General features: G+C 36.0%; 1 protein-coding gene across 10 annotated transcripts in view; it reads left to right on the forward strand.

The window, feature by feature from the left end:
• Positions 1-23,272, forward strand: part of LOC126724199 (putative disease resistance protein RGA4) — a 142,698-nt gene that overhangs the window by 57,865 nt on the left and 61,561 nt on the right. For all 10 annotated transcript variants that reach the window (XR_007654742.1, XR_007654741.1, XR_007654743.1 and 7 more), the window contains one exon: positions 995-1,112. The gene's annotated coding sequence lies outside the window, so the exon portion shown is untranslated. The remainder of the gene's footprint in view (positions 1-994; positions 1,113-23,272) is intronic.

Below are 23,272 nucleotides of genomic sequence, written 5' to 3' on the forward strand. Positions count from 1 at the left end.
TTTGGTAGTTAAATATATTTTTTTTGGTTATAAAAGTTTCCAACATATATCTACTAAATGCTTTTCATGAGATGATTAAACTAAACTCCTCACATGTTTGTGTGTATACTGGCTTTAAAAAGTAAAAAAAGAACAAGAGAATGACTGAATGAGCCTAATCTGTTCATACATGCACTAGTTCAAAGATAGTTTGAATTTTGAATTTTTATCTGTTAATAGAATATAATTACAAATTGTGGTTTAACTACTTTAGGTATCTTGCTTTTTATGCAGAACTGAAAACCAATTTTTTTGTTCTTTTTCATTCTGCTAATTGAGGTTTTGCTATTTCAGCAAGTACGGTCTTGGACTCAAAGTTAAGCTTCTTTTAAAAAATAAAAAAAAGAAATCCCAGTTTTTTTTCCCATCAAAACTTTAATTAGATGCATGATTTCTTCAAATTATTAGGAGAATAATAAGGAATAACTGTAAATTCTTCCATTTGTTCTTTTATTCTAATGATTTTTATCATTGAATCTAAGCTTGTGTTGGTGAAATGACATACATAGTTGCTTCCTAATAATTGCAGAATTTTAGCAAATTTGGTAGAATTTTGAAGGTAGGAGCATGACCAAGCAACTAACACTCCAGGGAATTAGCTACTATAAAGGTATTTTGGTGGTTAACCTTTTTTTTTTTTTGGAGAATATTTGTTTGCTTCCTCACATGTTGGTGTGAAGACTTGTCTTTTTTAAGTTAGAAGAACACAAGAATGACTGAACAGTGTCTAATTTTTCATACATGCACAAATTTTAAGATAGATTGGATTGAATTGAATTGAATTCTTATCTGTTACTCAATTAAATATTACTAATTAAGGTTTTTCATTTCACTTTAATTCCAATTAAGACTGAGGAGAATATCATTGTTCTTTTCATTTTCTGTCTTTGAAATTTTGTTTATTTCTCTACCTCCTAAAGAAATAGCATTTGCTTCTTAACTTTTGGTCGTGCAGTCTCTGTTCGAACATTGGGCAACATTACACATGTTCTTTTTTATAATCACTGGAAAGCAGAGGGGGCGATCTGTGTAATGGATGGATAAGGTGTATGGAGTTTTTAGGCCAAAGAGAGGTAAAAGGGGTAAGGATGGTTGAGCAGTGAAGGGAAAGAGAGGCAGTTTGATTAAATTTCCCAAAGGCGGAGTAATTTGCTGCAAAGTGATGCAGAGGTGAGCAAATTCTAGCCTTTTAATTATTCTTACCATATCATTCTTGTGCCAACTGCCAAAAGATTATATAGGTATCAATATCAGCATTCTTCTGTAGGTCATTTAGATAATGAATTAAAATACAATATGCCCCACACTAATGATTCCATTTCTGATGGAGGTAATGCTACACATTTAATAAATTAATGGTTTAATTGGTTGATTCTATATGTTGATCTCACCTATGGAGGGGTGGCTTGAATGCAGTCCTACTCTTTAGCACTTGCCCTTATTAGTTTTGTATAGAAATTACCATGCATATTTTCTAATACTAAATGACATGCGTTTTCTTACAAAAATGAGTGGAAGTTGTTCCTCTTTTTTATTAGTTTTGTATAGAAATTACCATTTGAAGGTAGTTCCTTTTGTAATTATAACCAGAAATGCATGTAGTGTATATAATTTTTCACTTTAGACTAGTTCTATATGTCAGCCCTTTTTGTGCTTTGGAAGCTAAAATTTCGAAGGAAGGACGCTAGTGCCATCAGCACCCTCCTTTTCTAGGTTTTTTTTTTTTGTCAAACCAACTCAAGGATGCAGTTGGTAAAAAGGAAATTGTTGAAAATGATCCCAAGGACTTTTATCTTTGCCTTAACATCTTACATATAGGAGTGGGTGGGAATAATCTAGTGTTTTTTAGTGATGCAAAAGGTGTTATCCAATGCCAAAGTCTCAGTTTTTTTTATAAAGATAATTCAAAAAATTCTGGCTCAAATTTATACATGTTGTCACTGGTATGATATTGCTACTTGAAAGGAATATAGCCACTTGAAGTCCTTGTAATTTCAGATGGCCTAGTATGATATTGCTACTTGAAAGGAATATAGCTACCTCGCTCTCTCACCACTTTAATTAGACTGTGAATTACAAGTTGTTCGAGTAATTAAGGGGGAGTTTAAGCCCACAAGTGAGGGGGAGTGTTAGAATTATGGTTTAGTGATTAAGTTCACCATTTCCAAACAGTTTAAGCGTTTGATACAATTGGTAATTTAATAATCTATATAAGCTATCACTAATATTTTACTAGAAAAATGTCACCAATTATCTCCTTGTACGTAGTATGTGACAAGATTTCACAGAACAACGTTTTTCTCAATTTTATTTTCTATAGCCTAGTGTGCATGAAAAGCACCAATATGCTTTAGTTTAAAGTCACAAAATTTTATGGACAACTTTAACTTAAAGCTTCATTTGATTACCAAGAAAGAGTAATAACAGAAAATAAATAAATAAATAAATAAAGAATAGTTTCGACATCAATGGATTAGTAGCCATCCCTTTTGCTGCACTGGTTCTCAAATCGTTCAAACTCTGCCTCGTATATTAGTGAGCCACCTATATTGATCAGTTCTCTCTTTTCATTTCAAGTGCTTTCAATGTCATTGAATTTTGAAATTATGTTTGTGTAAAAATCAGAGGAGAGTGGCATTGATACCAAAAATATTTTGGAGATGGTTCAACAAAAATCATGCATCATCTTGAAATAAATTGAGTAATACGCCTGTCACTTTCTTTTCTTTTTTTAATTATATTTATGATAATTTTTGTAACAAACAGTTTCGAATTTTCAGAATATTTATTGCAACATGTATCAATCCTTGTGTAGAGACAGCTTGGTCTACGAACTTTTAATTTTTATAGAAATAATAATTTTTAACAGGTTGTGAATTTGTAATTTTGTAGCTCTGCTTTTTGTGCAGTCTGGAGGTACCTGTATGTGTACAAGTAGGTGACTAAGTAGGTGACAAACGATTTCATCTTACTTTAAAATGTATGTGACGTGCCTGTGAAAGACTTACAAATTTTAGTGTTTGTTTTTAGGTTGACAATTTCAGGTGCAGGGCAAATTTGTGCTTGCTCCATTGAGATGGCTTTTGAGACTTCCACAATGAAATACCTCTTCGATAACTGCTGTTATCTCTACATTAGCATGGTACTAGTCATCCTTGAAGCAGTATTTCAAGTCTTCTTAAGGCTGCTTAGGATACCACAGTACTCCAATCAATGGGCATGTGAGACTGGGAAACACTTACATGAACTTGGAAGCTTGTAAGCACATGCAATGGATTCCCTTTTACTTAGATGCTATGTGTGTCTGTTTCATGTTACAGTATCATTTTCCAAATCATATTATTTCTCTTTTGCAGTTTGGTGGAGGTCACTGTATCGACGAGTCTTTGAAGTAAGTGTGAAGTGTGAAGATGATCCATTCCTTTGAGTATTTTACAGAGAAGTGAAAACTCCAATTCTCCTGAAAGAGACTATAATTTGGGAGAGAGAAATTATGTCCCTGGTTGAATTCCATTCAGATAAAGTACCTTTCTTTTTATAACCTGAATTCTCCTATTGATTTTGTTCTTATCAGACAATCTTGGGATCTCCCTCATAAGTGATAAAGCTACTTATCAAAAAAAGTGATAAGGCTGCTTGGTGAAATTATTCATCAGGGAAGATTTGGCCACAAAAGCTTTGTCCTACTATGTGCTCTTTACAAGCTAGTATTCAGAAGCCATGAGAACATGCATTTGGATTAAAATAAAAGCTGGTATGGTACTTTCATATTCCTCACAACAATTGAAATTAAATTCATCTATAAGAAACAGAATGCTGGAAGAGCTCAACTTCCTTCCCCTGCCCTCTGCTGGTGGGGATTATACTGATGAGAATTCTTATGTTCTAGGGTCATATGAATTTTTCCCTGAATTTAGTCAGGATGTTACGCCCTTCCTAGATTTTAGATTGCCTTCAAAATTTCCGAAGGGTAGGTTGTCTATTGTCCCATGTATATGGTTTTAACAGATTTATTTAAGGTCAACTTTTTGTATAGTTATTTATTTTTATATTCGCAATTTTTTTGGTCCTAGAGCTTTATATTCACAAATTTTACAATATTTTAAAGCTTGATATAATCCAAGATAATTCTTCTGGTAAAGTTCTGCCAGCTACTAGGCTTATAGTATTTTTAAATCACATATACATTTTTTTTTCAGATTCAAGTAGTTCTGTTTCATAGTTCCTTGAAGAAGGCAGGAAAAATTCATAAATGCAACGCTGAAATTTCAAATGTGTATTTCTGTTAACATCAATATCTACTGAGAAGAGGGAAAACACCATAATACAATCTCCCCCTTTAACTTCCCTCTCTATCTACTCTACTACTACCTTTGTTATTTAATTGTGTTTAATATTTCACTCCTTTTCCCTTCTAGCCTGTCTCACCCCCTGACCTTACTCTCATGAACTTACCATTAATTTGTCTTAAGCAGAGCTTTATACTTTGCATATATGTTTAATGGAGTTGTTCACTTATTAGAATGGTTTTGTTTAACTGCTTATTTCGGTCAGCGTAGCTATAGATTATCTCATGCTTTTCTTATTGATTTATATCTTTTTCTTCCTTGTTGATGACCGCCGCATTATGTTTTGTAGCTAAGATGGTAAGAGCCTCTCTCCTTGTTTTGCAGACTATTTGCCTCAATGTCTTAAGAAGAGCCATTGTTTTGGGTTAAATAGAGAGGCAAATAGAGGTAAGCCATAAGATTTTTGAGCAAAATTATAAAAGTCTATGGAAATTGGTCAATATTTATTATGATATTTTAGCTATTGTTTCCTCTACATATGACAGTTCCACTAAGCATGCAATCTGTCTCATAACTCCTAATCTATGAGACTTGAGCCTACATGTTTCTTTGTAGTAAATTTTGAAATTTCTTTATATATTTTTTTAAGTCTCTGGGATTTTCATTAGATATTTTTTAGTTAGTATGCCTCACATTCGAGGGTGAAAAGTTGCTTTCATGCATAACCATATCTGTAGGTATTTGAAGACTAACATATTTCTCTATCTCCTTTCTTATTGTTCCCTAGGGATGTCAGCCATTATATGGCCGTGTAGTTCCTCATTGAATGGTTATCAAATGGAGACTATACAGCTCTAAGCAAAAAAAGGGAAATTACATCAATCTTGAATCTAGCTATCACAGAGAAGATGTTTAAGATCACATAATGATGTGGACTGGTCATATTTGTCCATTTGGAGAAGTATTAGTCATCTTCAACAATTTTGGCAGAAAAATGAAGACAATTGAGTAGATCTGTCATTTCAACCGAAATGCTGAAATTGTTGTTCTCAACTTGTTGAATACTGTTGCCAACTAGACTATCAAGTATTTTACTTCTTCAAATTTTATGATTTGGGTGGCCAAGTTTGTGTGAGGTTTTGGTGGATCAGCTTATTGGGTTCCTTTTGCGATTATAACTAGGGTGCTCTTTGTACTTGTATGCAATTGCAAATTAATGTTTTGAATATTTTTTTTTCTTGTGGGGATGGAAACATTGGAAAGAAATTCTACATGTCCACAAGTCAAAGAAATTTAAGCAAATCAATCATTTTTATTCTGTTTTTGGTATTTGTTTTTCAAATTCTATGAGCTCTTACCTATTCCATCTAGTGGAACATCTTGCCAATGATCTTTCTTGCAATCCATCTATCTAAATATGTTTGAAAAATTGCATAATTGCATTTTATCCCATAAAATTATTGGAAATCTAACATAACAATAGAAAGCAACATTTGGGGAAATTGATCTTTCTAAAGAACACAGTTTTATCAAAAATTAATCTTGTTTTTGTCAGATTGCACTGGAACCCATTTTCTTGAGAATGACTATGTATCGAGGTTGTTGAGGAATGAGCTTTGTGATCCTCATAGAATCTGGTTGCATGATGTTAGATGTTAGCGCTTCACTAACCCCATGTGTACGTGTGTTTCAATGGTATCAACTATCAAAGCTGCCATGCAAGAACAAGTGAACAACAATCCTCTCCAACTCTTCTTGGCTGTAGTCCCAACCTCGTTTTCAAATACTGTTTAAAAATATTTCTAGGTATTTTGGCATCTTTTGTATACTTTTATTGGACCAACCACCTATCCTCCCCTTGATGGAGGACATTGCCACAAAGTGGGAAGGACTGTCTCATTGTCTTGCACACAAATACACAACCCATTTTCAGCATATCGTTGTTGCCAATGGTAAATTTTCCTTGGTGGGTGGGGTGTCTTGAATAGCCCTCCAGACTGTGGTGTAACTTATCTTTTTATGTATAAAACGAATAGAGTAAAGTGGACCGAAATGGGCTGAAGTAGACCAAATGGACCTAAAGGGACATAAGTGGATTGAATGAACCAAAATACTACGTTGATGCGGTTCAAGATCGTAACAACAATAAATATTACACTTCAGTTTTTTTTATACTACTATATAGATATCACATAATGATTTGGATTTGGTCATCATTCTAATTTTGGAAAAGTTTTATTCATCTTCAATAGTTGCCAAAGGGAACGAGCACAATTGAATGGATCCATTCATTTAATTCAGAATGTTGAGTTCGTAATTCTCAAATGGTTAATGTTGCTGTCGATTAAACTATCAAAAGTTTCATTTCTTCCCCAAATATTTTTATATGGGTGTCTAGACTAGTGTGACATTTCCACGAATCAGTTTATTGGGCTCTTTGCTACTTTATATAAATTTGATTATTATTTACAAGGTGTTTTCTATATTTGTATACTAATTAATATTTTGTGTTATTTTTTATGCGGTGAGGGAATTCTTTATGAAAAAAAAAATTCTACACGTCTACAAACACAAGAATTTTAAGCAAGTCTATACTAATATGCCAATTAATGTTATATTTTGAGTTTTCTATTTCTTTTTTTTTTTTAATATAGTTACGTTATATTTTGACTTTTAATTCTATTTCTTAAAAAAAAAAAAAAATAGTGAGTGTTTACTTGTGAAATGTTCCATCTAATGAAACATATCATTACCAATGATGTTTCTTGTTTCTGGTTAATACAAATGGAATTTGCAGAATATTGCTAATTTGTATTAAATAAGTTACGTGCATTGTGTTCATGTGTACCTAACTTTAGAGGCGGAACTAGTCCAGTTAGGGTTGCATGGCGCCTAGCATAAAAGTGCAAATTTTCAAATTCCAATTTGGTTTAATTATCTTTTTTTGATTTGAGAATTAACACGCATAGCGTTGAAACGATGTCATTGGTCTGGCCTAGTTTCTAGTTCAATGTGCTACCGTACATTTAATGTGGATAATCTTGACAAACGAATTGTTTTTTTAAAATTTCTTGATTAGGGTTTACCATCTTGCATATAATTTTCCAATGGTTAGACGTTGAAGACAAGTATAGTCATGGACTCAATGGTATATATATATATATTAAATTAAGGAAAAAAAATTCCCTATACTTTTGTTTTCCCATCAAAACTTTAATTAGATGCATGATTTCTTCAAATTATTAAGAGAATAAAAATGTATAAAATGTAAATTCTTTCATTTGTTATTTTATTCTAATAATTTGTGTTGTTGTATCAAAGCTTGATTTGATGAAATATGACATATATGGTTACTTCTTAATAATTGCATAATTATAACAAATTTGGTAGAATTTGAAGGGAGGACATGACCGGGCAACTAATACTTCAGAGAATTTAGCTTAGTATGTTGGTATTTTGGTGGTTATAAAAGTTCCCAACATATGTTTATTAAAACAAAATATTTGTTTGTTTACTCACAGTGAAACACTGACTATTTAAGTCAAAAGAAAATGTCTGACCTTTTTTTTCATACATTAACAACTTCAATGTTTGATTGGATTAAATTTGTATCTTTTACTCAAATTAAGAATTATTAGCAACTTTTTTCTTTGGGTAAAAGGGATGGAATGAGCATAAATTTGGATGTAACTGTATACCTTTATAAAAAAAATTAAAAATAAAAAGAAGAAGAAGAGAGAGAAAAATTGGGTGAACAACAAGGCAATGCAGATGGTCCCATCAAATCACCACTCTTTCAAAACCTGTAGTACAAAACGACACCAACCCATTAGACCCCATTGCTCTCACACAATGCTGGGCTATGCCCCTTTTTTCACTTACCCAGCTACTCAGCTCCTAGAAATAAATGAAGATAGATAGGGTTCATAAACTATTACTCGTTTGGATTTGCACAAAAACGCCATCATATATTTACTCTTGATTTGAAGAAAACATGTTTCTCTAACTCTTTCTTATTAGTTGTTAGAGATATTAATCAGTATTAGCCATTATAAGGATGTGCAGTTCGCCATTAATTGAGCTATCACAATATATCAAAGATGGTTAAGGTCACATTACAATGATGTGGAATGGTTATTTTTCTCCTTCAATAAGTCTCAGTCACTCATCTTCCAATTAAGGCTGCACCAAAAAAATGAGGACATTTTAATAGATCTATTCATTCATTTCATCAAGAATGTTGCAAGAGTAATGTTTTTGGGTGTATCAATTTATTGGGTTCTTTTTTTGCTATCTGGATTTGCTTATAATTGGGGTGCTCCTAAGTTATACCTCATGTATGTATGCCAAAATGCTGTTGAAGTATCTCTTTTGACTTGATAATGCTGGAACATGCATAGAATCGATTTGCTCTATCCTTGGCTCAATTATTTCTAATGGATTTGTTACAATATACCATATGGACAAATGTTACTGATAGAATTAGTTTTAAAAATTTCCCAATCAGTTTTTACATTCTTCAAGGGATCTTTCGATTATTAGAGGCACTTCTAAATAATCTGATTGAGAGGTTAGCATTCTCGGCTCAGATTAGCTTGAAACCTGGACCATAAGTAAACCTTGGCCAAAACATGATTCAGAATTACCAACTATGAAATGCATTATAGTTATTAACAAAGCATAACAGGATAAATTTAGCATTAAACACCCAGAACGATTTAAATACTTCCATTACTCGCATAAACAAGAATAGGGACTTGATTGCCCTTCTTTAGTCCATTTTAATCCTTTCAAATTAGCCGCTCAAAAACCCATTAAGGCAACAATAATTCAATGGGAAGCTACTCTCTCTACCATCAAACTTTGAAAAGGATTCGGGAATACCAATTGTAATGAGTGCTTAATTCCCCAGACCCATTATAGTTTGTCACGTGCCTTCATTCATGAGGATATTTCAATTGCACATCTTGGGATCAAAGAGGTTTTGTTATAATTCTTTACAGTCTCTTGAGCCAAGAATACGTTTCTGCCATTGTAGCTTTGTAGCTTTGCTATATGCTTTTGTAGTTTGTACAAAGTATTACAACTTGATATTGACCTCGCTCACTCACCTTTGATGAACGACCCTTATCATGAATTAGTATTATTGCTATTGCATTTACTTCCTACTTCACTAGAATGGAAGAAAGCAGGCATTGCATGAGTGATATATATGCCTACTTTGGCCTTAGTAGCTTTGAGAATGCAAGCCATGTTAATCATTGCCTTGTGGTTGTGGAGCTTTAGGATATTTTGAGTAAAAAGGAAAGTTTCTTTAATTCCACCAGAGTAAAAAGAAAGGTTTTTGAGATTTAGCCATTTACCATTTGAATTAGGTTTTACAACAAAGAAGTCTCTTGCAAAAGAGAGTGATTTCTCTTTGAGATGGCTGTAATCTTCAAGGTTTTGCCCTTGCTCCACGAAGGAAAAAAACAAAAAAAAAAAAACAAAAACAAAAAACAAAAAACAAAAACAAAAACCTATTTTTAACATATGTTTCTCTAGGAAGGACTACAATTGGATGGAGCTAGCTTGAAGGTATTGAAGCTAACAATGAAAATGGGAGTAATAACATCAAATTCCTCCTCAAGCTACTTTCCCCTCTCACAATTAGAGTGGTTGTGCTTAGAAGAGGTTAACGATTTATTTCTATGTGCTTCAGTACAATATGGACAACGGCCAAAAAGAATTAAAAGAAAAAGGGAAGCTTCAAAAGCTGTGGATATTCAAGACAATCAAAAGGAATTATTCTTTTTGAAATTTTCTCATTTAGAGTTCTGCATTCAGCAAGTACTCGTGCAATTGTTCAAGGTACTCCTAAATATCTTATTGGGAGCATGATTTTATCACAAAAATGCTAGCATATTGTTCTGCATGTAAAAAATCTTGCACTTGGCTGGATTAACTTGAAGCCTAGACCATTGGTGAAACTTATCCATTACGTTCTATATCACATGGGCTAATTTCATTAAGAAAGCATAAATAGGCTAATTTCAACTTTCGACACCTGGAACGATGTAAATACTTTTATTATAGACTGTTCAAAGAACCATTATTTGGGGATGTTATTTATCCTGCAATCTTTGAAATGGCTTTGGAAATGCAATTGCAGTGAGAATACGAAGCCCCGTTATAGACTGTCATATGCTTTCATGTGATTAACTTTTGGAAAGAATTGATACAAGCACCCAAAAATGTAAATAATAGAATCAATACAAGTAGATCTTATTGCTAATAAGTAATAAATTTTATTAGACAAGCACCATCCTAGTACATGGAGTGCATACAAAGGAATAGCTACAAAGAAAGAATTGATACAAGCAGATCTGCCACAAGTTTTTTGTCTTGGAGAACATAAAAGTATATAATGAATTTGGCTTGGTAAATTATTGCCAATGAAGTGACTGTGTCCATTGAAAATTAGGGGCTGGATTCGATTTTGTATCTTTTTATCATTATTAATGGTACTCCTTAGGATTCTTTCCTAGTACTTGTTGTCTATGGCAAGGTGATCCTCTTTCACCCATGCTGTTTGTTTTGGGAATTGAGGCATTTAGTAGACCAATGTTAAGAGCAGAGGAGGGTGGTCATACAGATGGTTTTCTGGTTTCTTCGTCTTTTGTCATGCAGATTTAGATCATCTATATCGCCTTCAGATTTAGAAGTGGGGAAATTTTTTGGTTGCTCCATTGAGATGGCTTTTGAGACTTCCACGACAAAGAACCTGTTCAGTAAGTGTTGTTATCAGTACACTTACCTGAACTCAAAAAACTTTTTTACACATGCACTGAATCCCCTTGTCTGGTCTAGGAAATTTTAAGTTCGAAAGTAAAATATTATGAAGAAAAGAAAAAAAAATGGGGGTAAAATAATTTGATCACATTTATATGAACATATTGATTATTCCTATATATATATATATATATATATATACAAGATTTGGAATTCTGCCAATAGTAGGAGTATCTGTGCCATGTTATAGTATCAGTTTCCCAATAATACTCACTATCTTGCAGTTGGGATGAAGGTCACTGTATCAATGAGTCTTTGAAGTAAGTGAAAAGCATGAAGATGATCCATAACTTTGTGAAACTAATGTAGAGAAAAGAAAAAAGAAGCATTTTCCAGTAGTGGAGTACTCATTAGGGAGGTACATTATTTCCCAGGTTGACTTCCATTCTGATGAAGTTCTTTTTAACCTGAATTCTCCTATTAATTCTTGTTCTTATTGGATAATCTTGTGCTTCCCCTTACAGGTGATATTGTCACTTGGTGAAATATTTAATCAAGGAAGAATAGGTGACCAAAGCTTTGTCCTACTATATGCTCCCTAGAACTAAGTTTATGTTACTTGCTGGTCTTATATTAAAACAATGAGTTCGTGGCATAGTTTGTGCAAGATTTAAAAAGTAATATTACTTGTTTTATGTTAACAGTTTCAAGTGCAGAGGATTTGTGATTGCTCCATTGAGTTGGCTTTTGAGACTTCCAAAACAAAGAACATCTTCAGTAAGTGCTGTTATCAACAAACACTTACCTGAACTCAAAAACTTGTATAAACATGCACTAGAATTCCCTTTTTCTGGTCTAGGAGGTTTTCAAATTGAAAGTAAAATAACAAAACAAAAAGAAAAATAGGAATAGAATACTATTATCGAATTTATAAGAATGAATTGGAGTTATGCTAATAATAGGAGTTTGTTTCATGTTATAGTATCAGATTCCCTAAAATACCCTTTCTACTTTGAAACTGGGATGGAAGTCACCATATTGATGGGTCTTTGAAATAAGTGAAAAGTGTGTAGATCATCCATACGTTCGTGAACTTAATTTAGAGAAAAAAAAAAAAAAAGGAGAATTTTCTAGCAAGATAGAGAAAAAAGAAGCATTTTCTAGCAAAGTTTTTAGAAGCCTTGGAAAATGGCACCTTTGAGTTCAAACTAAAGATCGTATGGAACTTACATATTACTTGCAAAAGGTGGTAGTCTAAGAGATGGGTATTTATGGAGTTCTGCTTCAGAATTCAACCAGGCGTGTCCTCTTTCTCCAAACTCTTTTGAATATGCTAGTAAAACAACATAAGCAATAGTTTGGTACCTTAGCTATTCTCCCCCTCCCCCCTCCCACCCCATCTCTCAACCAACACCCTTCCCTCCTCTGCCCCACTCTTTACCACTGCCTTTCAACCAGCCACCCTCTTTTCTCCCTGGTTTTTTTCCTTCACCATTCCTATCACCGTTTGGTTTTTTTCCATATCACTCTTTTTATCCACCTCTTTCTCCTTCTCTGATCACCCCACCTGCATCAGACCGGCCCTTACACCCACCTGTACTGCCTAGACCAACCACCTCTTTATCACCCACACCCCTACCTAACATTTTGCCCCTCCCTATCTCAGCTCTTAAACCATCTCCTTAGGGTTGAGGGGGCAGTTTTGGCTCCTTTCGCATTGACTCCAAAACCTTTTCCTTCTCTTTTGACGGCAGGCGGGTGGATTCTTATGCTGTACAAGAAAGCCGTCAGGATATTAGAAGTTCTGTTTGGTTGGGTCGTAAGGGATTGGAACGGATTCTCTCATATTTTGCCGATATCTGTGATTGGGTTCTAGGAATGGATGTAATATGCAAATGGTATAGAGAAAACAATGGTATAGAGAAAACTATAAGTTGTTTGAATTTTGGGGACGGTCAAATAAGGCTGGTATTTTTGTGGAGATAGCTGTATATTATGGTGGAGCTCGCCATGGTTGTATTATGGTACCTGCGAGTTCAAACCGGTCTCGGTGGTGTTTGTTTTCAAAAGAGTTGGAGAGATTCCTATCAGGTCTAAACACTGTTTAGGTGAAAGGGGGGACTTCCGATGAAGTTGCTGGTGGTGGTTCGATGGATGGAGGTGGATTTAGAGGGAATATTTCTTTCAAATTTGTTAACCAGCAGAAAATCTGAGACTCTGAGAATTCTAAAGCTGGTTGTGGTAATAACTTGCTGAAGGGAGCTTCTGGTGTGTCTATAACTACCAGGAATGGGAGACCCACGCGTGAGTCTTTATTTAAGTTGACTACTACCAACCTAGCGTTGAGGGTGACTAAAGCTGATGAAGGGAAACGTGTGGTGTCTTGGTTGAACCCAAAAAAGTCTCTTAAGTCCAATATTAGTGGACCTGGTTGTTTAAGTTTAAATTTTGTCTCTGTGAAAGACAAAGCCCATTTACGCAGCTCGATAAGTAAGGCCCATCTAGTGGATTCTTATCCTGGTGATTTAGGCGTGAGTCTCCATGGCGATCAGAGTGGGTATGAGGTGGGTGAGAGCTCAAGGCTTTCGATGGAGTCATCCGTGGTCATGGCGAGTCCCGAGGTTCTGACAGGAGTCAAACAGACTTCTCCCATCCCTGATAAAGCTACGGAGCCGACCAACTTCAACCCAGTGGCTTTGCACCCAGGGAGGGAAGGTGATTTCGTAGCTTTGAATCCAGCAGTGGAGTCGCGACTCCTTGGGGATCACAGTTTAGTGGGCTCAGGGTCGGTTTTGTTAATGGGTACTCGGTGGGTTGACTCTAATTTTTCTATCTTGGCCAACTTGGGGTAGAGAGAGGGATTCTTGGTCTGTGGAGGAAGTGGGTGATGTTTTTTTGGAGTCTCAGACTGAGGTGTATGACGGTAGTGCCCCACACACAGGTAAGGAGTTTGTTGACGGGTCACTTAATGGGGGGTCAGAGCTCCTGCTTCTCCCACAGGAGCAAAGTGGAGCGGTTTCTGGTCTTTCTAGTAGTAGGGTGCATGAGAATGGCCCTCTGGAGTGTGTATCGTTGTCTCGATGGGATCCTAAGGCAGTAAAGGATATGGTATTGAACAGGGTTGAGGAGGAGGGTGCACCGTCTAAATGGGTGTCCAATATGATGAATAATTTTTGCAAAATGGTGGGTTTTCCTATTGTAAGGCATGAAGCTCAGTGTGTGGCTTTATTTCGTCTTCTGGAACAAGAATGTCTTAAGGTTGTTAATGAGGGGAGTGGTCAAAGACCTATTAACCCAGGTCAGAAAGGTCTTAGAGAACTTCGTGGTTAGTTTCCACAGTAAATTACGATGGGTCCTCTTCTCGTTATAGAGTTTCGTCAAACAGTTTAGGGGCTATTGGCAATTATAAATGACTTTAAGACTTCTTTCTTGAAATGTTAGGGGGTTGAATAATCCCGAAAGAGAGAGGTTTGTAAGAATCTCCTTAAGGAATGGAGGTGTGATATTGTTTGTCTCTAGGAAACTAAGCTTTCTTCGGTAAACGAAGCTTATCGGGTAGTCCTTTCAATGATTAGGCTGTTTTGGATGCGGTAAATCACCTGGGGGGGTTCTGCTGATTTGGGATAAGCGGGTGGTCGAGAAAATTAATGTGTTGGTTGGTCTGTTTTCAGTTAGTGTTCTTTTCAGGGGTATTTTGGATGGCTTTGAATGGGTTTGCACTGGCATTTATGGTCCAAACGCAGACTTCATAGGGCTGTTTTTTGGGAGTTATCAAGGGTGCGTACTCATTGGAACAAGTCCTGGTTTTTATTTGGTGATTTCAATGTTATTAGATGATGTTATTATTTGGTGATTCCAATAGGGGAGGTTGATGATGTGCATGCCCTGGCTGAAATTTTGGGTTGCAAAGTCGGAAAGTCGCCTATGTCTTATCTTGGCATGCCTTTAGGGGCTTTACATAATTCCCCTTCAATTTGGAATCCTATTTTGGAAAAATTTGAGCGGAGATTAGCCGGGTGGAAGAAGCTGTATTTGTCTAAGGGGGGTCGATTGATGTTACTCAAGAGTACACTATCTAGTCTTCCTACCTATTTTCTATCGCTATTCACAATTCCTACTCATGTGGCTAATAGAATTGAAAAACTGCAAAGGGATTTTCTTTGGGGTGATAGCAAAACTCATCTGGTAAGATGGGACAAAGTTTGTGCGTCTATAGCTAATGGTGGTTTGGGGATAAGGAAACTTACTAATTTCAATAAGGCCTTATTGGGGAAATGGTTGTGGCTGTTTGGGAAGGAAGAGGATCGGCTATGGAGGAGGGTGGTAGCTTCAAAATATGGGGAAGAGTGGGGGGGTTGGACCTCAAAACTAGGTAAGGGAGTTCATGGGTGTGGTTTGTGGAAAGGTATTCGCATGGGATGGGAGGATTTTAGTAAAAATTATCAATTTGTTGTTAGGTTGGGGAATAGAGTGAGGTTTTGGCAGGATGGGTGGTGTGGGGGTCAAACTTTTCATTTGGCCTTCCCCAGGTTGTATGGTATTGCTATTGATAATAAGGTATCTGTTGGAGCCTCCTTGTCAAGGCAGGGGGAGGAGGATAGAAGAATTTGGGATGTTCGTTTTATTCGAGAATTTAATGATTGGGAGATGGAGGAAGGGCTGCATTTTCTTTGTATGTTGGGAGATGATACTCCTCCAATGGATATGGGAGACCAGATGAGATGGAAGTTGAAGGTTAATGGGGATTTTGATATTCGGTCATATTATAACAAATTAAGGAATTCTCCTTCAATTGTTTTTCCTTGGAAAGCTATTTGGAAAGTAAAGGCCCCTAGGCGAGTTTCCTTTTTTGTTTGGTGTGTAGCTTGGAATAAGATCCTAACAGGTGATAATCTAAGATTGAGGAGACTGGTTTCTGTGGACTGGTGCATTATGTGTAAACATTGTGGAGAGTCAGTAGATCATTTACTTCTTCATTGTGAGATGGCTTATCGGTTATGGAGCTGTCTTTATAACTTTTGGCCTGTCTTGGGTTGTACCTAGTTCAATCCCAGATTTGTTTTTTGGCTGGTGGAATTGGTTGGGGAAACACTCGTCTCATATATGGAATTTAGTTCCGTTGTGCATCTTTTGGTGTATTTGGAAGGAACGGAATCGGCGGACTTTTGAGGATTTGATTAGCTCCGGTGATCAAATGCTTGCTTCTTTTAGTGGGACTCTTTTTGATTGGTCTCGGGCTTGGGGACTCACGACTAGTGATTCTCTCCCTTCTTTCATTAGCTCTCTTTCTCTCTGTATTTAATCTGTGGATTGGTTTTCTTTTTTGCTTTTTCATTGCTTCCTTCTTGTATTTTCTGGGTTTGCTCTATGTTTTTCAGGCATAGAGTAGCCATTCGTATATATAACATTCTTACTTATCAAAAAAAAAAAATGTTATTAGATATTCTTGCGAGAGGCTTGGCTATGATTCTTTCAACCCAGCCATGTTTGCTTTTTCAGATTTTATAGAGAATAATCTCCTAGTAGGTTTACCATTAGAGAGGGCTTCTTTCACTTGGTTTAGGGATTCCGAACCGAAGTCTATGTCCCGTATAGACAGGACGTTGGTCTCTACTGATTGGGAGGATCATTTTGGAAATGTGTCCCAGAGGATGCTTCCTCAAGTTATTTCTGATCATTGTCCGATTTTGGTGGAATCTGGTGTTGTGGGGAGGGGGCACGATGCTTTTAAGTTTGAGAACATGTGGTTAAAGGTTGAGGGTTTTGTTGAGAAGGTTCAACAGTGGTGGATCAGGTATTGCTTTACGGGATCACCTAGCTCTGTTTTGGCTCAGAAATTAAAGGCTCTTAAAGAAGACCTAAAAAAGTGGAATAAGGAGGTTTTTGGTGATTTGGCTTTTAAGAAGAAAAATTTGCTGTCTGAATTATTGGTTTTGGATGCAAAGGAAGATATTCTGGGCCTTTCACATAAGGATCAAGCTCGCCGTACTCAGGTTAAAGGTGAGATTGAAGTTTTAGCTTCCATGGAAGAGACTTTCTCGAGACAAAAGTCCCGTGCTTTGTATGTGAAGGAAGGAGATAACAATACATGCTTATTTCATAGATTAGCAAATTCTCATAGAAGAGCTAATCATATTAGTAGTGTTGAGGTGGATGGGGTATTATATGAGGATGAACCTGCTGTGCGGGCTCAGGTGGCCCAATTTTATTAGGAACTTTATATAGAAATGGACACATGGCGTCCAACTATGGATGGGTTGGATTTTGCTAGTATTGGGGAAGATGATAGGTTGTCCCTTGAGAGGGAGTTCTTGAAAGAAGAAGTCTCCCAGGCGTTGGCAGAGATGGAAGGGGATAAAGCCCTTGGCCCGAATGGGTTCACCTTGGCATTTTTTCATAAGTGTTGGAGGGTGGTGGAGGCTAATGTGATGGCTGTTTTCAATCATTTTCACAGGTATTCCATTTTTGAAAGGTCTCTTAATGCTTCTTTCCTCACTCTAATTCCTAAGAAATCTGATGCTGTAAATATTAAGGATTTTCGGCCTATTAGTTTGATGGGCAATGTTTACAAGTTGTTGTCTAAGGTGTTGGCGAATAGACTGAGGGTGGTTTTAGACAGCTTGATCTCGGAGACCCAAAATTCCTTTGTTGGTGGAAGACAAATTTTGGACTCAGTGTTAATTGTGAATGAGTGCCTGGACAGTAGATTGAAGTGTCATTCCCGGGTGTAGTTTGTAAGCTGGATATAGAAAAAGCTTACGATCATGTTAATTGAGATGCCCTACTTTATTTGTTGAATAGGATGGGCTTTGGGTTGAAGTGGAAGGAGTGGATTAAGGCTTGCATTTCTACTGTTCGCTTCTTAGTTCTTGTGAATGGTTCTCCAGCATGGTTTTTTTGGAAGCTCTCGTGGGTTGAGACAAGGAGATCCTCTGTCCCCTCTTCTTGTCCTCTTGGTTATGGAAATTTTATCTCGGATCCTTAAGAAAACTGAGGATAGTGGTCTGCTTCATGGTTTTCATGTGGGACCAGTGAACTCTATCGGGGTTCGCATATCTCATCTGCTTTTTTGCAAACGATACTATTTTGTTATGTGATGCTTCTAGAGATCGACTGTTGGTTATTAGACTGGCCTTGTCTTGCTTCCAAGCCTTTACTGGATTAAAGGTAAATGTGGGGAAGAGTGAGATTGTCTCGGTGGGGGAGGTTGGTAATATTGATGTTTTGGCTAATATTCTCAGTTGTAGGGTGGGTAGAATGCCCTTGAAATATTTGGGCATGCCTTTGGGCACATCGTACAAGACTACATCCATTTGGAACCCCATTTTGGAGAAGATGGAGAAAAAGCTGTCTGGTTGGAAGCGTGTATATTTTTTCTAAGGGTGGTAGGCTTACTCTCTTGAAGAGTACCCTTTGTAGTCTTCCCACATACTATCTATCCTTATTTACCATTCCTGTAGCTGTGGCTAATAGATTGGAGCGTATTTAGAGGAAATTCTTGTGGGGGTCTTCGGAGGAGTGCTTTAAACATTCTTTGGTGGCTTGGGAGGTGTGTTCACCTCTAGAGATGGGAGGTTTGGGGGTTAGAAGTTAGGTCACTTCAACCAAGTTGTATTAGGAAAATGGTTATGGAGGTTTGGCCAAGAAGGAACTAGTCTTTGGCGGAGGGTTATTGCCACCAAATATGGTGATGGTCAAGGGAGATGGACTACTAAAGATTGTAGAAGGACACACGGGTGTGGCCTTTGACATGGCATTAATGTCGGTTGGGAGAGGTTCTCCAAACACTTGGCTTTTGTGGTGGGTGATGGTTCCCATATTCATTTTTGGCATGATAGGTGGGTTGGGGATTTCTCTCTTAAAATGCTCTATCCTCAGTTATATGTGTGTTCTAGTGACAAGAAAGCTTGTATTCTGACTTGTTGGATCATCAGGAAGATGGGAATAGTAGATGTTGGAATGTGAGATTTTATAGGAATTTTCATGAGAAGGAATTTGAGGTTGCCTTCTCTTTCGTAGAACTCATTCATTCTTGGATCCCAAGAGGTATTGGGTGTGATAGACCCCTTTGGTGTCTTAATAGGAATGGTAAGTTTAATACTCAGTCCTTCTATCATAAGATCAAGGGTACAGCTCATTCTTACTTCCAATGGAAGGGGATTCTTAAAGTCAAGGTGCATAAGGGGGTGGCTTTCTTCTTGTGGTCCGTAGCCCATGGCCGGATTCTTACCTTGGATAATTTGATGCTCCAGGGCCTCCCTTTGGCGAATAGGTGTTGTATGTGCTGCTGTTCTGCGGAATCTATGGACCATCTTCTCATTCACTGTCCGGTAGCTTATTCTTTATGGGTGCAAATGTTACAAGCTTTTGGGATTCAATGGGTCATGCCAGGTTTTGTGGAGAGTTTGGTGTCTTATTGGAGTAATTGGTTGGGAAAATATGCTTTGGACATATGGAATATGGTCCCTAGTTGTTTGATGTGGGTTCTTTGGTTGGAAAGAAACCGGCGCTCTTTTGAGGTTTTGGAAAAAACACTTGATCAGTTACAAGCACTCAGCCAAAATACTGTTTTTGAATGGGCTAAGTGTTGGAGTTATTCACACTATTCTTCTACTTTGGAGTTCTTTTCTACCCTTAGTAGTGCCTCTTAAGTAGTTTCTCTTTTTCTGTTTGCAGTTGTTTTTGTTTGCTGTTTTTTGTGTTCACCATCATGAACACCTATAATGGCTGTGTGCGTTTTTCTTGCTGAATAAAAGTCTTATTACTTATAAAAAAAAATAAAAATAAAAAATAAAAAAACATATTACTTACAATAATTGAATGTAAATACAACTAATTAGCAGACTGAACCAGATAAAACATCAAAATTGCAATGCTTAGGGCCATATGCTCTTTCCCTTGTATTAAGGATCTTATCTCATTCCCAGATCATAAATTCGTATTACTATGAGTCGGAGTGTATGCCTTCGAAATTACTTAAGTCTAGGTTGTCTAATATTCACTTTAGGGGGAAGAAAAAAAAAAAAAAAACTTATTCTAAGGTGACATTTTCATGTCATTCTCTCTATGGCCCAAATTACATTAAATTGTGCTTGATATAAATCTTGATTCTTCTGTTAAAGTTCTACCTGCTAGGTTTGTATTTTCTATTATTTAGGAAATCTTTATGATGCAGGACCATTAAGAAGTTCAGCACTATACTAGGTTTCTTGATGAATTCTTGAATAAGGAGTGACGTTTTTGAGTTTTGGTTAGAAGAGAATGAATGTTGACAGCTGTTCGGAGCTGAAACAGGGAGTAAATAGAAAATAAGATAAATAAAACACTAGGCAATCACACCTAGTTCCTCCTAGGGTTCCTTGGCATCACACCTCGGAGAAGTTTGCATCACATAAGCAAAGCATAAAATAAACTGTTGAATTTTATTAATCAATATATTCTGCCATAACATGACTACAAACGAGCCTTTATATAGAGGCTATAGTTATCCTTTTCCTAGTAGACTTGGACTCTAAATAACCTATTCCTAGAATGAATGGGAATACTAATAATAATTAAATAAAAGACTTAATAATAGGTAAACATTAAATAAGACTCATGGGCCTTTGGTATGGCCAAGGACAGCCCATTCCAGATTTCTAGAAATTACGAAATTGCCCTTATTCTAATAAACCTTAATTCTTCTCAACCTAAAAGACTCAATACTAATAACTAAAATGACCTATCAAAGGTGCAAAGAAGGTCCGACATCAAAACTAGACCACAATTCTTGAATCTTTGCATATTTAATCTTATTTTTCCTTGAGCTCTTCCTTGTCCTCATCACTTTATTTACCTAGTGATCATGTGATTATCTTCACTATAAATCATCGGTAAGAGAAAACTATACTTTTCAGTTTTCAATTAATAATAATAATAATAATATTATTATTATTACTATTACTATTACTATTATTATTAGTTCCCATTGTTAGCCCTATTTAGAGTTCTGCATTCAGTAATTACTCTTCCAATTGTCCAAGGTACTCCTAAATTGTTCGAGGTACTCCTAAATATTTTATTAGGAGCATGATTGTATCACAAAATGGTACCATATTGTTCTGCATATGAAAAATCTTGCACTTGACAGGTTAACTTGAAGCCCAGACCATTGGTGAAACTTATCCAAAACATTCTATATCACAAGAAAATATTTATAATTGTTACCTATGAACTCTATTAAGTCACAAACAAAGAATAAATGGGCTAATTTCAACTTTTGACACCTAAAATGATTTAAATACTTTTATTATAGACTGTTCAAAGGACCATTATCTTGGGGACATTATTTTTCCTGCAATCAATCTTTGAAATGGATTTGGAAATGCAATTGCAGTGAGAATATGAAGCCTGGTAATAGACTTTTATATGCTTTCATATGATTAAATTTTAGTAAGAAGAAACTTGTACAGACCAAGAAGATGAGGAATATGAACCTGGTGGTTTCACTGCCATCAATCGATTGCCCATACTAAATTATTTGCTCCCAATTGTACTACAGAAGACTGCACAATATACAAGAAAACTTAATTCAATCGCAAACAAAATTCCATTAATAATATTAGTGAACTTCGATAGGACAAATACAATACATGCCCCAGCTCTGGAGAAAATTGCCATTTTTTTTTTGTGGGTTGTTTTGCTCTGTTAACCAAAGGTTAAGAAACAATTCCCCAGCAACATAATTTAAACATGATGAACACAGCATATTAAACTAATTTAATTTCTAGAAAACTAAAAGTCTCTCAGCTTTTGTGTCAGTTTCATAATTAATCTGTACAAAAAACTAGCCTCAAAGTGTGCAATCGGCAAGCAATCAAATCACCTAATTGCAAATGTTTTTTGAATCAAATATACAAGCAAACATTGGTTTATTTCTTCTTTTTTTCACATCTGCATCTTTTCAATAATCAAATTTGAAAGAAAAAAAAATACAGGAGAACATTTAAAAGGAAACTAAAGAAGTACCCAAAAAAGTAAATGATAGAAAAGAATCAATACAAGCAGATCTTATTGCTAATATGTAATAAATTTTATTAGAAAAGTGTTATCCTACTACATGGAGTGTATAAAAGGAATAACTACAAAGAAATAATTAATACAAGCAGATCTGCCACAAGTTTGTTGTCTTGGCGACCATAAAAGGACACAGAGAATTTGGCTAAGTAAATTATTGCCAATGAAGTGACACTGCGTCTGCGTCCATTGAAAATTAGAGGCTGGATTTGATTTTGTATTACTAAGGTAAGATTCTCTTATCATTAATTCATTATTAATGGTACTCCTAAAGGATTCTTTCCTAGTACTCATGGTCTGCGGCAAGGTGATCCTCTTTCACCTTTTTTGTTTGTTTTGGTAATGGAGGCATTTAGTAGAATAATATTAAGAGCAAAGAAGGGTGTTCATATAGATGGTTTTTCAGTTTCATCAACTGGTGGGGATGCTATGGATATTTCACATCTGCTGTTTGCAGATGATACCTTGGTCTTTTTTTTATGCAGATTTAGATCAGCTACATCACCTTTGATCCATTTTGTTATGTTTTGAGGCTGTTTCTGGACTTCCCATTAATTTGGCTAAAGTGTAAGATGGTTCCTATAAGAAAATTCTGACTGGTACTTTGGGTTGTAGGATTTCAGATTTCCACTCTTCCTATAAAGTATCTAGGTCCTCATCTTGGTGCTCCTTACAAATCTTGTAGAATCTGGGATGGGATTATTTAGAAAATGGAGAAGAGGTTGGTGGGTTAGAAAAAAATTTATCTTTCAAAAGGTGGTCACCTCACCTTAATAAAAAGTACACTTTCAAGCCTCCCTACTTCCACCTGGTTAATTGGTCTACACTGTGTAAGCCAATACAAAAAGGGGGCTTAGGTATCAGAAGTATCAAGTATACTATGTTTTAATGGTGCTCTACTGCTCAAATGGCTATGGAGGTATGGTTTTGGAGAGGGAGTCCTTGTGGAGTAAGTCATTGACAGTAAATATGTTAAAGACATATGATCAAAAATCACTCCAAGGATCAAGCATTGATCCCAGTTTAAACATGGGTAATTTCATTTGGGAGACACAAGAAAACAACTCCCATATAAAGGTTTGAGCTTTTTATTTGTTCCTCTTTTTTTTTTTCCTTTC

Source organism: Quercus robur, chromosome 4 (genome assembly GCF_932294415.1).
Source record: "Quercus robur chromosome 4, dhQueRobu3.1, whole genome shotgun sequence".
Classification (NCBI taxonomy): Eukaryota; Viridiplantae; Streptophyta; class Magnoliopsida; order Fagales; family Fagaceae; genus Quercus; species Quercus robur.